A 16,557-nucleotide genomic window follows, 5' to 3' on the forward strand; every position below is an offset into this window, starting at 1 on the left:
AATGCAAGTAAAACTTATCACTGAGGATTGTGCTCGGCACAATTTCCTTAAGACGAAAAACGCCGCCGGTATGGTTGCTGCCAGCCTCAAGCGTGCATCTCCCAGGATACAAGAGTGGATGAGCGTGTCACCAGCCAATGACCAGCTCTGTAGGAACTCTCAGCATACTCCAGACGATTTATGGTTTGACTCGAATCAAGGAAAGATTTTGTAATTGTTACAGTTTTGGAAAGAAGACCAATAGTACTCGCACCCACGCGAAGCCCAATTGGGTGGATTTGCACCCCCCCCCCTGCGCGCGACGTGTGTGGGCACACGTGCACTAAGGTTTTCTGGAGCTCCCACCTCCCGAGAGCCCCCAAACCAAGGAGGCCTTGTGTGCGCGCGAGCACCTCCTTATATCTCTCTACACTATCCCTCCATAAGGACATAACCAATATAAACTTAAGAGTCTTAAGTTTAGTAACCAATGTGGGACTAAAGCCCCCCACATTAGAGTGTAGTTGATACATAAGGTCATGGGTTCAAACCCATGAGGACACAAATTCATTCACATTTCCAACAATCCCCCACATGAATGGAATTATTAAGAAACGTAAGAAAAAAAAACAAAACAAGAATGTCGGAGTATGAAAAAAATGAATGGGTCAAGGTGTCATACGACTTGAACCTTCGCTTGGTGTTTGTCTGTTTGATTACTAGTTGACCGGTGACCATAGTCTTGAACTGCTTCAACATATATGTAAGCCAAGTCAACAGTAACACACATAACTTCAAAAAAAATCATCATAGAGTTCCCTCGGTTGGCTCATTATAGCCATGAGCTTCCCGGTTTCATGAGTGCTCTAGAGAACAAGCCTATAAGTTCTCATAGGAAGCGGCTTTCCGAACTCATATAGGTGCCTCTATCAGGAGTGTACTGTATCTTTACACCCCACTGGAAAAACCAGCTATAGAAAGCATTAAGAGTATTCACTCATCCTTTAAATGATACAGAAGGTACTACTACATCATAGGGATGGGTACAGAGTTTTCACTCTAGGTGTAGTACCCCCACAAATCACGCAGATAACTTGTTTCCCCATTGAACCTTGATCCTGGGATCTCCATTCACGAAGGTTGGGTGTCAGTTATCGGTGATTTAATTAAATAGGCAATTAGTCTTTAAAAGACTTTAGCCCCATCCCCCTCGATGTACTAAAAACCAGCTCTCTAGCTAGGCCTTTAGTTAAAGGATCAGCTAAATTTCCTTTTGACCTCACAAAGTCAATAGCTATGATCCCATCTCTTAACAACTGTCGCACAGTGTTATGTCTTCGACGAATATGTCAAGATTTCCCATTATAGGAAGAATTTTTGGCCCTCAAGATAGCAGCTTGGCTATCACAGTGAAATAGTGAATAGAGACAGGTGGAACAGGTTTAGGCCAAAGCAGGATATCCATCAAAAAATTCCTGATCCACTCTGCTTCCTCACTAGCTTTGTCTAAAGCTATAAACTCAGATTCCATAGTGGAACGGGCAATGCAAGTTTGCTTAGATGATTTCCAAGACACTGCACCCCGCCATAGTGAACACATAGCCACTAGTGGATTTAGATTCCTCGAGAATCAGCAATCCAATTGGCATCAACTGTACCCCTCAAATATTTGGATATCTCGCCATAATGAACACCATAATTTGAAGTATATTTCAAATATCTCAATACTCTTATAAGAGCATCCCAATGCTCATTGCTGGGATTTATGGTGTATCTACTAAGTTTGCTTATGGCGTAAGCTATGTCGGGTCTAGTCTTTTCATAAGATACATGAGACTGCTATAACCCTAGAAAACTCTAAAGGAGATACACCTAATCCAAATTTTTTGTCAAATGTATACTAGGATCATATGGTGTTCTCGCGCGTACACAAATAAATTGATTAAATCTTTTAAGCATTTTCTCTACATAATGAGATTGAGACAAAGTAATTCCATCGAAATTATACACAATCTTAATGCCAAGAATGACATCAGCAATACCCAAATCTTTCATGTCAAAATGCTTACTCAAAAAAGATTTAGTCTTATTGACGGTCTCTAAACTGGTTCCAATGATCAACATGTCATCCACATATAAACAAATAATTACACCAGATTGTTTCTCAAATTTACAATAAATGCATTTATCTGCTCTCATTAATATTAAAACCATTAGAGATTAGCACACTATCAAATTTCTCATGCCACTGTTTAGGAGCTTGTTTGAGACCGTAAAGAGATTTCTTTAGCCTACAAACTTTTCTCTCAAGGCCTTCTAAAACAAACCCTTCGGGGCGATCCATATATATCTCCTCTTGTAATTCCCCATTTAGAAATGCCGTTTTTAACGTCCATTTGGTGAATTACTTAGATTACGAAAGAAGCAAAAGCTATTAACATTCGATAGATGTAATCCTCGCCACAGAGAGTAGGTATCAAAGAAATCAAACCCTTCTCTCTGTTTATAGCCTTTTGCTACTAATCTTGCTTTATATTTATCAATGGATCCATCTGCCTTAAGTTTCTTTCTAAATAACCATTTATTTCCAATAGTTTTACAACCAGGGGGCAACTCAACCAACTCCCAAGTGTTATTGGTTATAATGGACTCATATTCACTTAGAATGGCCTCCCTCCAAAAAATCGCATCAGAAGATGACATGGCCTCTGAATAGGTCTGAGGATCATCCTCTACCAAGAAAGTAAGGAAATCAGGTCCAAAAGAGGTGTTAGTCCTAGGTCTCTTGCTCCTCCTAAGTTCAATTTCATCTTCAGCAGAAGAATCTTCTCGAACTCTAGGAGCAAGTCTAGAAGAACTCGGAGTCCCTCCAGATCTCTCAATAAATGGGAATTTATCCTAAAAAGACAGCATCCCTAGACTCAATAATGGTATTATCATCAACAAATTTATTTTTAGATTTGAAAACTAAAAACCTGTAGGCACTGCTATTTTGTGCATACCCAATAAAGACACAATCTACAGTTTTAGGGCCAAGTTTAGTCCTCTTGGGTGTTGGTATAGACACCTTAGCCAAACACCCCCACACTTTAAAGAATCTATAAGACGGTGTCCTATTTTTCCACATTTCATATGGAGTTTTATCTGTGTCTTTAAAAGGTATCTTATTCAGAATATAACATGCCGTTAGCAAAGCCTCCCCCCATAGGTTCATAGAAGCCCCGCAGCTATTGATCATTGAATTGATCATATCTTTGAGAGTCCTATTTTTCCTCTCTCGCTATCCCATTGGATTGGGGAGCATAAGGGCAGTGGTCTCATGTACAATACCATTATTTTCACAAAATTTATTGAAAGGACCGAATATTCACCTCCTCTATCGGACCTAACTATTTTTATTTTTCTTATCTAACCGGTTCTCAACTTCAGTTTTAAAGGAAATAAATTTAGCTAAGCTATCATCCTTACTCTTAAGAAGATAAACAAGACAGAAACGTGAAGCATCATCAATGAATGTAACAAAATATTTATTACCTCCTCTAGTCATGTAACCTTTAAGATCACATAAGTCAGTGTGAATCAATGCCAACAACTCAGTGTTTCTTTCTACCTTTTTGAAAGGTTTCCTAGCATATTTAGATTCTACACATACTTCACATCTCTTGTTTTCAGAAATAGTATTCTTGGATATGTTACCTAGATGCATCAGTTTTTTAATTGAAACATTATTAACGTGTCCAAGTCTACTATGCCACAGATCAAATGACTTAACCATATAAGAAGAAGTAGATGCTTTATTTAAATCAAAATCAGTTACATTGAGCTTAAACAAGCCTTCATCTAAATAACCTTTACCCACAAAGGTTCCCCTTAGTCGAACAAATTTGTCCGACTCAAAGACAAGTTTGAACCCTTCTTACTTAAAAAGGGAACCGAAAACCAGATTTTTCCTAATATCGGGAACATAAAAACATCCTTCAAATTAAGAACATTTCCGAAGTGAACTTCAAATTAACAGTCCCATTTTCCTTCAACTCTAGAAGCGATGAGTTACCCATGAATAGACTTTCTCCTTCTCCCGGAGGAGTGAAGGACGAAATGCACTTTTAGTGCCACAGATGTGTTTTGGTAGCCCCAAAGTCTACCCACCCGGTCGATCATGTTACTCACCAAGTTAATCTCAAGAACCACAACAAGAAAAAGTTACCATCCCGAACTACATTTGCTTGTGCCTTATCTTTCTTCCCATCATTTGGACCTTTTTGAATTTGATCCCAGTATTATATGACCTCTTGATCCGCACACATAGCAATGAATTTCAGGATTTTAAGGTTTCTTTTTAAAGTGAGGTTGGGACTGTTTATTCTTGTTCGCATATGGTTTCTTTTTGGCTTGGAAATTAGATGATTTAGACTTAGAAGAACTAGCAGCGTTACCTTCAACTAGGTTAGCCTTAGCTTTCATTTCTGAAGTCTCCACATTGATTTCAGCCTTCCTGTTATCCTCCTCGATCCGAAGGTTCTAAGGTCATCTCTTTCTTCTTATGTTTGAGACTGTTTTTGTACTCCTTCCACGAGGAAGGGAGTTTCTCAATGATGGAAGCAACCTGGAAACCTTTGGAGATTTTATAACCTTCCTGCAAAATATCATGAATGATTATTTGCAGCTCCTCCACTTGAGAAACAACAGATTTCCCATCTTCCATCTTGAATTCCAGAAACTTTCCTACAAGAAACTTCTTAGAACCTGCATCTTCAGTAGCATTCTTCTTATCAAGTAAATTCCACAATTCTGTAGTAGTCATAGACACAGCATAAACATCATACAAATCAAGAGAAAGACAATCAAGAATATAATTTTGACATAAATAATCCTTCTTTTCCCATCTCTCCACACTACCAGAACGACCAGGTTCATCTTCATTTTCATTTGAAATGGGTTTCTCAATCGAAATCCATTCAACCAATTTCAGAGTAGTCGATAAAACCGCATTTCATCTGCCATTAACTTAAAATTTCTGCCATAAAAATCTCAGGTTTGATGGACTTACCACTAGGTTTCTCCATTTTAGCAGTATAAAGAACAAACGAGCACAATACTAGATAATAACAGATCGTTACTAGACAATGAATTTTTTCGTCTTAAGATTGTACAAACTAGTATCGAAAAACAGTAATAAGAATGCAAGTAAAACTTATCACTGAGGATTGTGCTCGACACAATTTCCTTAAGACGAAAAAACGCCACGGTATGGTTGCTTTTGCCTCGCCGCACGCCTCCCGGATACAACAGTGGATGAGCGTGTCACCAGCCAATGACCAGCTCTGCAAGAACTCTCAGCATACTCCAGACAAGTTTTTAATTAGAGGAAAAATAATGTTGTGTTACCCTTTTGATAAACAGGAGAGACCTTAGTTTTTATAGATTTGACAAACGCAACTCAAGGCGAGAGTCACGACTCCTCATTGCCTGATTTATGGTTTGACTCGAATCAAGGAAAGATTTTGTAACTGTTACAGTTTTGGAAAAAAGACCAATAAAAATATGCCGCAACGCACCCACGCGAAGCCCAATTAGGTGGATTTGCACCCCTTGGATTTGCGGCGGCACACGCAGCACGCCAAGACTAAGGTTTTCTGGAGCTCCCACCTCCCGAGAGCCCCCAAACCAAGGAGGCCTTGTGTGCGCGCGAGCACCTCCTTATATCTCTCTACACTATCCCTCCATAAGGACACAACCAATATAAACTTAAGAGTCTTAAGTTTAGTAACCAATGTGGGACTAAAGCCCCCCACATTAGAGTGTAGTAGATACATAAGGTCATGGGTTCAAACCCATGAGGACACAAATCCATTCACATTTCCAACATATTTGCAGTGTAAATGCATCAATACTAAAAGAGATGTTAGAAACATATTTTCCTGGGATCAGCGTTAGTCTTCACTATCAACCATCGAGTCCCTGAATTCGTGTACTAATACAAGCTATTCGACTAGGAGTTGTTGCAGTTATAGCTGTTGGTGATCATATCTTTCCAAGGATGGGGATGCCATGTGGAGTATTCTTCTTATTGCTTTGGAATGCTCAAAATGCTTTAGTAGTCGTACTCTCGATATTACAGATGCATTTGAGGTCTACATCAATGGTGAATTGGTAAGTGACCTACTGGAAAACTCCATGTACTTTCATTATTCATACTCATGTTATAGATAAACAAAGGGATCGGATCAAACTGCAGGAGTATCAATGTCTCAAAACGTACAAAGGGATTAATATTTAGATAAATGATACTCTAGTGATACTTTATTCTAGGGTCAGGCCTAGAAGTGCTTTCTCCAAAGTGTTATCTGTATATACCATGGTAATGCCTCAAGTGAGTATTACTTGATAGTATGTGCCATGTGTTGGAATCTCTTGTGTATTTCTAAATACTAGTGTGTGTGTGTAAAGTGGAGGAGATGAACAAATAATGTTCTCTCCACTTTAGTGCATAATAGATAGTCCCACATTGGTTATCCACCACATCGGGTCGGGTTTAGGTTTGGACTTGGGCTTACTGTTGTGGGTAGTGGTTTGACCAATTGCCTAAACTTGTTTTGTTTTTTTCTTGAGCAGCAAGTTTTGGTGTTCTATTAGGAGTTGCTCTCTCTTCCTTATCTGTTTAGGAGACCGACCTAACATCTATAAAAGGACTGTGAGTCCATAGAGGGGATAGACTTGAACAGATCAGAAACCCATCTCAGAGAAACAGAAACTATAACCTATCCTATTCTTATTCTCTTCTTCTTGTAGCCGCCAGAGAGAGTTATATTGCTGTTCTAGAGGGTAGTCTATTCTAGTGCAAAGTCAGACTGCTGTTAACCATTGAATCATGTGAGGAAGACGCCACTACTATCTTTCTACACCATTGGAAGGGGCGAAATCTTTCCTTAAGAACAGCCTAATCCGCGCCTTGGTTATTACCTGTTAATTCTGTCATTGTCTACTGTTCCTTCTGTTCTACTCTAGTTGCTGTGTTGATACAAATATTCTAACACCATGTTCAGAACTTGTGACTTGAAGTGGTTGAGTACATGAAATGTGAGTTTCTATTGTACTAGAAGTTTGATTACTCCTTGTATTTCTGTTTGGGAAAGACGGGTTTTTTTTCCCCGTGCATGTTAAGTATCTGTACGTCGACATACAATGACTTAGTTCTCACACTTATTCTGTTATGGACAATTTAGATTTTCTCTAAACTGAAGGAAGAACAAATTCCCATAGAATTTGAGTTAAGAGAGATCGTTGGTAGAAAAGTGGTAACTATAGCGGACAGTCTTGGAGCTGGAGTACGTGCTTTGGGGATAGAAATCTTCTGATTTGGATTGCAGAATTTTCTTGCTTCCATTTTGTAGAATCAAAGCTACAGAAGTTGGTGGTACACTGGTACATCTTAGAAGGTTAGAGTTCCAGATCGACAAAGCAGTGCATGTTATAGGATCAATTGATCAAAACTTACATAGTAATGCTTTCTTTCAAGCAGATTACTTTGGCACATTCAATCGGGCACTCATCAAATTGGATTGGGCAACCCCAAAAAAAAAGAAATTTTACAAGTTTGCCATATTACAAGTTTGCCATCAAAGTCCAGGCCCAGCAACCAATTCAACCGGTCTAGCCAAAATGAACCCCTCGAAAACGATCCCGCCATGTCGATTGTGTATACACTCAAACGATCCCGCCATGTCATTTGAGTATACACTCACACGATACCACCACGTCGTTTGAGTATACACTCAAACGATACCACCATATCGTTTGAGTATACATGCACTCAGTCTGAGCCTGTCATTTGAGACTTGGCTCTCTAGAATCTCCATGGAACGGTCTGAGCATGCCGTTTGAGTGTCAAACGGTACCACCATATCGTTTGAGTGTACACTCAAATGGCTTGACCACATCGTTTGTGTGTGCATTAAAACGGCTGTGCCATGCCATTTGGTATTACATGGAAGCGGTATGGCCGGGTCGTTTGGAGCTTCTATGGGGCGATATGGTGAAGTCGTTTAGACTAAAATAATTGAGAAGTTCTCAACCAAGGAAATTCCTGATTAACTAATGATTAGCCCAATTAATCAATAAAAATTTATTACATAAACACAAATTACATTTTTCTTATACATAAACACCGAACATTTTTCTTATAATACAAATCATTAACCGATCATAAGTATACAATAATTTATTTAAACAATTATCTGCAAAATTGAATTAGTAATGATCAATTATCAACACATCCCAATTGAATTAGGAAAATTGAAATCCAATTTAAAAAATTGGGTTAGGAACAACACAATTAGCTACACCAACACAATTACATGCACTCTGTACTCTTTATCTGTTATAACATATTATCTATATAACCAAGTTAAAACATGTAATCAAACATGCCAAAATCTAAAATAATAATTTGTTTTATATCTAAACTTGTTATTTTTTATTTTATTTTTCAAATTGTGAATTATAAACTAGTTTGGGGTTTGGGGTTTAGGGTTTATAAATTTTGTACCAACATATTTCACTTAATTATTTGAAATAATAAATTGTTTTATATCTAAACTTGTTATTTTTTATTTTATTTTTCAAATTGTGAATCATAAACTAGTTTGGGGGGTTTAGGGTTTACAAATTTTGTACCAACATATTTCACTTAATTATTCGAAATAATAAATTATTTTATATCTAAACTTGTTATTTTTTATTTTCTTTTTCAAATTTTGAATCATAAACTAGTTTGGGGGTTTGGGGTTTAGAGTTCAGGGTTTACAAATTTCGTACCAACATAAAAAAAATTTAACTTCAAACATATTTAACTCAATTATCCAAATCTAAAATAATAATTTGTTTTATATCTAAACTTGTTATTTTCCATTTTTTTTTTCCAATTGTGAATAATAAACTAGTTTGGTTTAGGGTTTAGGGTTTAGGGTTTACAAACATATTTCACTCAATTATTCGAAATATATCAAAATTTTAAATATCTCTACATAGAATACTCAAGTTTATCTACATAGAATACCCACTTAAAATCCTAAATGGAAAATGAAGATGAAGAAGAAGCATTTGAGGTAATGCTTAAGGTGCAACAACAAATTAGAGAATGAGAAAATAGAAGAAATGTTGAAAATGAAGAAGTGGTACAAAATGTTGAAGGTGAAGGTGAAGAATTTGAAGATGCGACTAGTCGAGTAATGAATGAATGAATCTACAAGATAGCATTGATTAGAATGAATGTAAATCACTTGATTGATTGAATGAATGAATGAATGCAAAACTCGAGCCCAAACAACATGGCTAGGTCGTTTGGGGACACTATGGAACTACATGACTAGGTCGTTTGGGGACAATATGAAACTACATGACTGGGTCGTTTGGACTTTCTATGGAACTATATAGCTGGGTCGTTTGGAATAAATTTAGTGTGAAGTTCATTTTTTTTGGTGACTTTGAAATCCCTCATTACCTAAATGCAAATTGTTTGAGACTCTTGTTTTATTCTATATGTAGGATTCTTTGCCGCTATCCGAGAACCGATCCTCTGCAAATTCGAATGACGTGGATTGTCAACCGATTTTAAGTGATACAACATAAATTTTTTCTACGGAAGAGGTATGATAGATGGAGTAGGCATTGATTTATTTTTATTTTTAATTTTCTAAATGTAATTTTATTAGTGTATTAATAATAGTTGTTGTTTTTTATGTGTTTAGGTCTTTCATACACGTAGCGAGGCAATCGGTTGAGCAACCGCTAGATGAAAAAAAGTTAATGTTGTTGTGGTCATTGAAAAGTCAGAGTGTGCCAAGGGAAACCGAGTAGCAAAATTGAATTTGGCTTGCGAGTGCTCAGGTGTGTATCGGTCACACAAGAAGGAAAGGCTAATAAGAGAAGGTCGGGAACCAAGAAATCGGGATGTCCATTTAAGTTAAAAGGTGTTTTCCAATGCGGCACTATCGATAGTTGGAAAATAGAAGTTAGAAATGGTATTCACAACTATGTATTGACGAAGACCCTTGAAGTACATGCATTTGCTACTCGTCTGACCGTTCCAGAGTTCGAGTACTTGTCAGATATGAGTAAGTGTGGAATAAAACCTAAACAAATTTTAGATTCCATCAAGAATAGGTATCATGAAAACATATCTAGTATATCCCAAGTCTACACTACAAGGCAGAAGGTGAGGAAATTGGATATGAATGGTCTCACACAATTGCAGAGATTGCGTGAGTTGTTAGCAAAAGAATATTATTTTGAGGAGTTGAGACAGGATGAGAATACCGAAGAGATAATGGGGTTGTTATGGGCCCATCCAGAAGATGTTAAGTTGGCTCAGACTTTTCCAACAGTTTTCATGTTAGACGCTACTTACAAAACTAACATGTATCGGTGGCCTTCCGTACAGTTTGTTAGGGTGAGTTCAACGTGGAAGTCTTTCACCGTGTGTCAGGTGTTGCTTCAGTCTGAAACAATAGTCGACTATGAGTGGGCTATGAATCAATTTAGTGGCTTGCTTGGTGACATAAGCCCATCCATGATCATGTTTGATAGGGACTTGGCCCTGATGAGTGTCGCTGACAAAGTTTTCCCTAACACACATAAGCATCTATGTAGATGACATATCGCTACATGCATCCTTTCAAAATGTTACGATATTTTTCCAACTATAGAACTTGTAGAGAAGGCCCAATTCTCGTGGAACACTGTAGTCAAATCGAAGACAGAGGTTATTTTCCAGCGTAGATGGGATGCTTTAGAAAAATATTACAGGGTTGAGTACTCTAATTTTGTTAGTTATTTGCAAGAGACTTGGTTTCCTCATAGGGATCGATTCGTATGTTGTTGGACTGACCAACACATTCACTTTGGGAGTACAATGACCAATAGAGTTGAAGGGTCTCATGCTCAGGTGAAGCGTGTACTAGAAAATGCAAATTGTCATGATTTTTTGAGTATGTTTAGCTTAATCCACCCGATTCTAGAGATCCAGATGTCCAAGATTAGAGCTACCTTCGAGAGGAGTATGATTGTAACTCAGCACCACCACCGGATTCCTTTGCTTCATGAACTCAGAGGCCTTGTCTCACGCAAGTGTTTGGACTTGCTATTTGAAGAAATAGATACCCGCGTAAAATGAGTTAAAGATGGAGAGATTAGGTGTTGGTGCTATTTGCGCATGAGCCATGGACTACCATGTGCTTATGAATTAATTGAGTTTGAAGAGCAAGAGCGGTCCATCCCTTTGACTGGTATCGACCCCTTTTGGAAAATATTGTTTGTTTCTCCCAATGTGTTGCTCCCGATGTTACACCTTTAATGGACTTGTTCATGAAAAGGTTTGCAATGGTTTCTGAAGAAGAGCAGAGGGTTATGATTAGGAAGCTTATGGAGATTGTCGTACCAGAAAGTACATTACTAGTATTGCCTCGTGAGGAAGCAAAAACCAAAGGTCGGCCGAAAGGTAGCTGCAGGAGAAAGCTTCCAACTGGAGATGAGAACTCTTCAAAGCGAGATCCATCTCATTTTGAACATTCTCAACGTGACCATAAAGAGTGGGTCTCGTTACAACCAAACACTATGCCCACCCAAAACACCCACACCACACCAAGAAAGAAGGCTTCTCCAAAAACACCAAAAACAACCACACCAAAAAATAAGGCTTCTCCAAAAACACCAAAAACAACCACACCAAGAAATAAGCCTTCTCCAAAAATAACCACACCACGAAATATGAAAGATGGGTTAGACTTTGGAAAGATGAGGGGTCCTAAGGATTACGGGTTGGATATTCCTGAAGAAATGCATAAATACATTGTTAGAGTCGATGACCCTGATGGCAACTACGGTTATAGAGCTTTCTGCATTGCATTAGGAAGAAGTCAAGAAGAATGGCCGCAGATGAGAAAGGACTTGTACCAAGAGCTTATTGACAACCTCCCCCTTTATTGTATTTTGTATAGTCAAAATGAGGTTGTTTATGTGATGAAGGAAATCCTACATGAAGAAGGTTATGCACCCTTAAATAAGTAGATGAGCATACCCTTTGTTGAATACCTATTTGCTTCAAGATTTAATGTTGTCCGCATGTATTTAGGAGCTCGTCAGTGCTTTCATATCATGCCACTGAGAACCCAAGCAAATCCTGAGAGAGTGAAAAAAGTGTTGGGTAGCGCATATGTTGGTAGAAATCATTTTGTCAATATTGAACTTGTTGAAGATTGTCCGGTTCCTCCAGTAATACGCCAATGGTTTAGAGCTCGATATGATATTACTGAAAGTTGGAATTTGGTATTCATAGAAAGGCAATTGCATTGAACATCCCTAATCTAATATGGGAAAACAAGCCCGTTGAAGACCCAATAGTACATGTTATCGACTAAGTTGTTCGTATGTTGTCGATATGATATTTTGGAAATCGGACGACAATCGAGTGATTTGGAAATAATGTTGTCGATATGATATTTTGATGTAATTTGTAAATTTATTTTAACATGTTATTTTGGTGTAATTTGGAACAAGTGTAATTTTATTTTATTTTTATGTTATTTGGAAATAATGTTAGGGCTTTTATTTGATTTGATTTGAAAATCGAGTGATCGACTAAGTTGATTTAGATATTATTCTGTCGAAATAAGAATACAAAATAATTATTAATTACCGTTTTAAAAGACCGTAACCAAAACACAATTAGAAAATCACAATACTCACAATCGGTGCATAAGATGGAAGTGTCTCCAGGGAGAAATGGATAGGAAGCTACTCGCGATTTATCAATCGAATGTGAGAATGCCTCACATACCACTCCATGTACTTTGAATAACACTCCTATGGATAAGTACAGACGGGTCCTCGATTGTTGGGTTAGATCATGTGATTCTGCCACGACTCTCAATATACAGGCCCAACAGTTGGCAATGTTCATTTCACTTCATACCCGCGTCCGGCTACAGTCCTAGTCATGTAATTTGGTGTTGGAGGAGTTGCAGGTATAAACTGCACATGACCCAACTGACGCATGACCTTTGCAACACGGTAAATCTCCATAACGTTAAAAAAGTAGATCACTCCCTCAAAAAAGGCAATTTCATCGACTGGGCGTATAGCTCTAACATTCTCGTATGGACACCAATCAACCTTAAACAAAATAAAATGTGCCATTAATCACATACTCAAATAATCAATTACTAAAAAAAATTGAAACAAACTGAAATACTTACATTGAACACCGTCATATCATTAATTATCGCTCGGTGATACTGCAATGCATGACATGAGTTCTCATAGTGCACAACGCTAACTGCGTGTCTAAGAACACGCGACCCAGCCAACTGATACTCCAAGTTTGGGATTGGTCTGAATAGCGGGAAGTACTCATAGATCCACGCCTAGATATATACACACATAGTTAACATACTAATAAAATAATATAATTAACATTAAAAAGAATCTGCAAAATATTTAAGTTTTACCTGTATAAGAGTTAGAAACCCTGAAACACCTTTCACCTTCGCACACGTGGCAGTCCCAAGTCTTCTATATGTACAGAAAGACCAAAATTGCTACACCCCACGCATACTCGCCGATCTCTTTGAATTTCAGCAACTTGGTCAAATAATAAACAAGGACTTCAGTCCCAGACTTGTCGGTGAAGATGGTACATCCAAAGAAAAACAGTAGATAAGCTTTTATAGCCCTCTGTACCTCTGCCAAAGTCGACACTTTCCCCTTTATCGCGGACCTTCCCAGCAAACTGGCTCTGCAGGAATTCCAGCCTTACTTTTGAAATGAACCGGCTCGTGTCCATCTCCGCTTTAATCACAGGCTCCGAGACACCCAGAGCACGGTGTAGGAGACTCTCCGATTGTTCACGGGTCAACTGTGTGTTCTCTCTCACTGCTCTGCCTCTAATTGCGATGCCTAGGATTTGGGAGACATCATCCAAAGTCACAGTCATCTCCCCAAATGGCATATGGAAGGTGTTGGTCTCTAGATGCCACCTCTCCACAAACGCAGAGACCAACGCCGGATCTTGATGTTTGTAGCACCCAAATACCAGATCATAAAACCCAGTCCTCCTAAGCTGATTTTCAAATCTGGGAGATCTTTTGAACTCATTCTTGAGATCCCATTGGCTTAACTTGGATAGATGTGGAATACACTTCAACACTCCGCGGTTCGCCTGAAACAACAAAGACTCAATGAAGAGAAGCAAAAGGTTTTGTAAAGACAAAGGAAAATCAAGATACTAAGTCTCTGATAATACCTTATTTTCCCAAATATCATGAGCCACATGCAACGAATAGTCATACAGAAGCTCTGACTCAGTAGGGCCACCACAATATACACCTCGTGTGTACTCCAAATCATCCTTGGATTTTCTCACATAGTCTACCACTGGAGGTGCTTGGACTTCGACCGGTGCTTCAACTTCCATCAATTCTTCTTCTTCCAAATCATCATCCTCCTCCTCTTCATCACCCTCTTCATCACCATCATCATCCCCATCATCTCTATCCTCACCATCATCATCCCCATCATCTCTATCCTTACCATCATCATTAACTATACTATTCCCACAATCCATTGCTACATTTACATTTACATCTAAATCTTTATCTACATCATCTAAATCTTTATCTACATTAATCTCAATTTCACTCTCACTCTCACTCTCTACATTACTCAGAACAACCTCATTGTGGTCCCTTCTACACACTGAGGCCGAGGTGCCCGTACTCCTTTTTCTCTTCTTCTTTCCTTATACATCACCTACATTCATAAGATCATCATATGCTTTTCTATCACCTCTATGGACTGAAGCCGTTGTTTTCAACCCCTTTTCTCTCTTCTTCTCAGGCTCAGGCGCGTCACCGTGACCCGAAGAGGAACCACCGCCACCAAACAACTTCTTTACACCCTTGGATATAGTTTTCACTACATTCTTGACATTCTTTGATCGAGGACCCATTGCTACAAAGAAAAATAATACAAGTATTAGTAACATGTGAGTTCAAAAAGCTCAAACCATACTAAGAAGAATTAGAAACAAAAAACAGAGACAGAACAAAAAAAAAAGCATACACATATAACCTCCACTGTCCCAAAGTATAAGAAGATATGATTTCTTACTACTTTGTATGCCTTTGTAGAAGGAACGTATATCAAGTGAAGAAGTCTGTCTTGGCTGGGTTCACATGAAGTGGTATGATCTCCTTGGTCAAAGGAGCTGTAATGTAAAGAATCTTAGCTAGCTAGGTGTTTTCTACTTTTCTCCACATAGGATCACTATAATTTTTAGTGTCTAAATACATTTCATAATCAAAGTTCAAATATATCTCCGGAAGCCTTTGAAATTTTACTCATATCAAGCTTAAAGGCCGACTAAATGTTTCATTCTTCATTACATAAAGTCCACTTACATAATTACATGGGTATACTACATTGCTACTACTATAAGTGCTATTTCTACGGCAGCTCAATTCCTATGGAAGTATGGAACATAATCTAATTTACCGGATGTAAGATTGGCCAGTAATATAACTACTATATGTTGACGTGTTAGATGGTTGTTTTTGCAATACAAAAGGAACAGACCTCTATGATAAGCAATCAAGTCATGGTCTACACTCTACAGTTGAATATAAGTATACTCATGCCCAGTTCTGAGTTCTGAGTTACAGGTTTTCATACAAAACTCAACAAGTGATAGAATTGTAAACTAAAGTAACCAAAAAGCCTCACTGAAATAGCACAATTCATACTTCACGTCGATTTGAGATTACGACATGGTCGACAGGTACTGCCAAAAAAATCAACTTCTACAAATCTTGACTTTCTTCAAGGCATGAGTTCATAAGTGGAAAAACGATTGGACAGTTACAAAAACATAGATTAAAATACTACGAATGCAATCATTATATACAAAGGCTAGTTATTTACAAATTTACACAATCACTGGCCAATTGGAAATTGCGAATCGGAATTAAAAAAAATCATTGTTATACTATGATTAAAAAATTCGTTGTTATACTACGATCATACTACGAAGTTAGCAATGTTGATAATCAATTATTAAAAATCATTTTTTTGAGCCCTGAACAACAATTTAATCGTTGTCAAAAATCAATGTTGTTAATCAATGTGCTAACAGCAATACTAAAAAATTAATATCGTTGATAATCAATGTTGTTAGCACTCCTATTTGTTGTTCTTAGTATAATCATTGTCAAAAATAAAAAATCAATTATTAAAAAATTCGTTGTTATACTATAATAGGAATATTATAACAACCTACGCCAGTGATAACAAAATTCATTCTAAAAATCATTGTTTACCTTGAAAATGCAGATCCAAACGCGGATTAAAATCAATCCAATCAAAGAAACGCGAATCCAAATGCAAATGCATATCCAATATCCAAATGCTGTCCTTGAATCCAAATGCAGATCCAACATCCAAATGCTGTCCTTGAATCCAAATGAAACTCAAATTAAAACTACAAGAAAACAAAGAAAACAAAGGTTTGGTTGAGTTTGGTTTTGA

The sequence above is a fragment of the Coptis chinensis genome, chromosome 8 (genome assembly GCF_015680905.1).
Source record: "Coptis chinensis isolate HL-2020 chromosome 8, ASM1568090v1, whole genome shotgun sequence".
NCBI classification, from domain to species: domain Eukaryota; kingdom Viridiplantae; phylum Streptophyta; class Magnoliopsida; order Ranunculales; family Ranunculaceae; genus Coptis; species Coptis chinensis.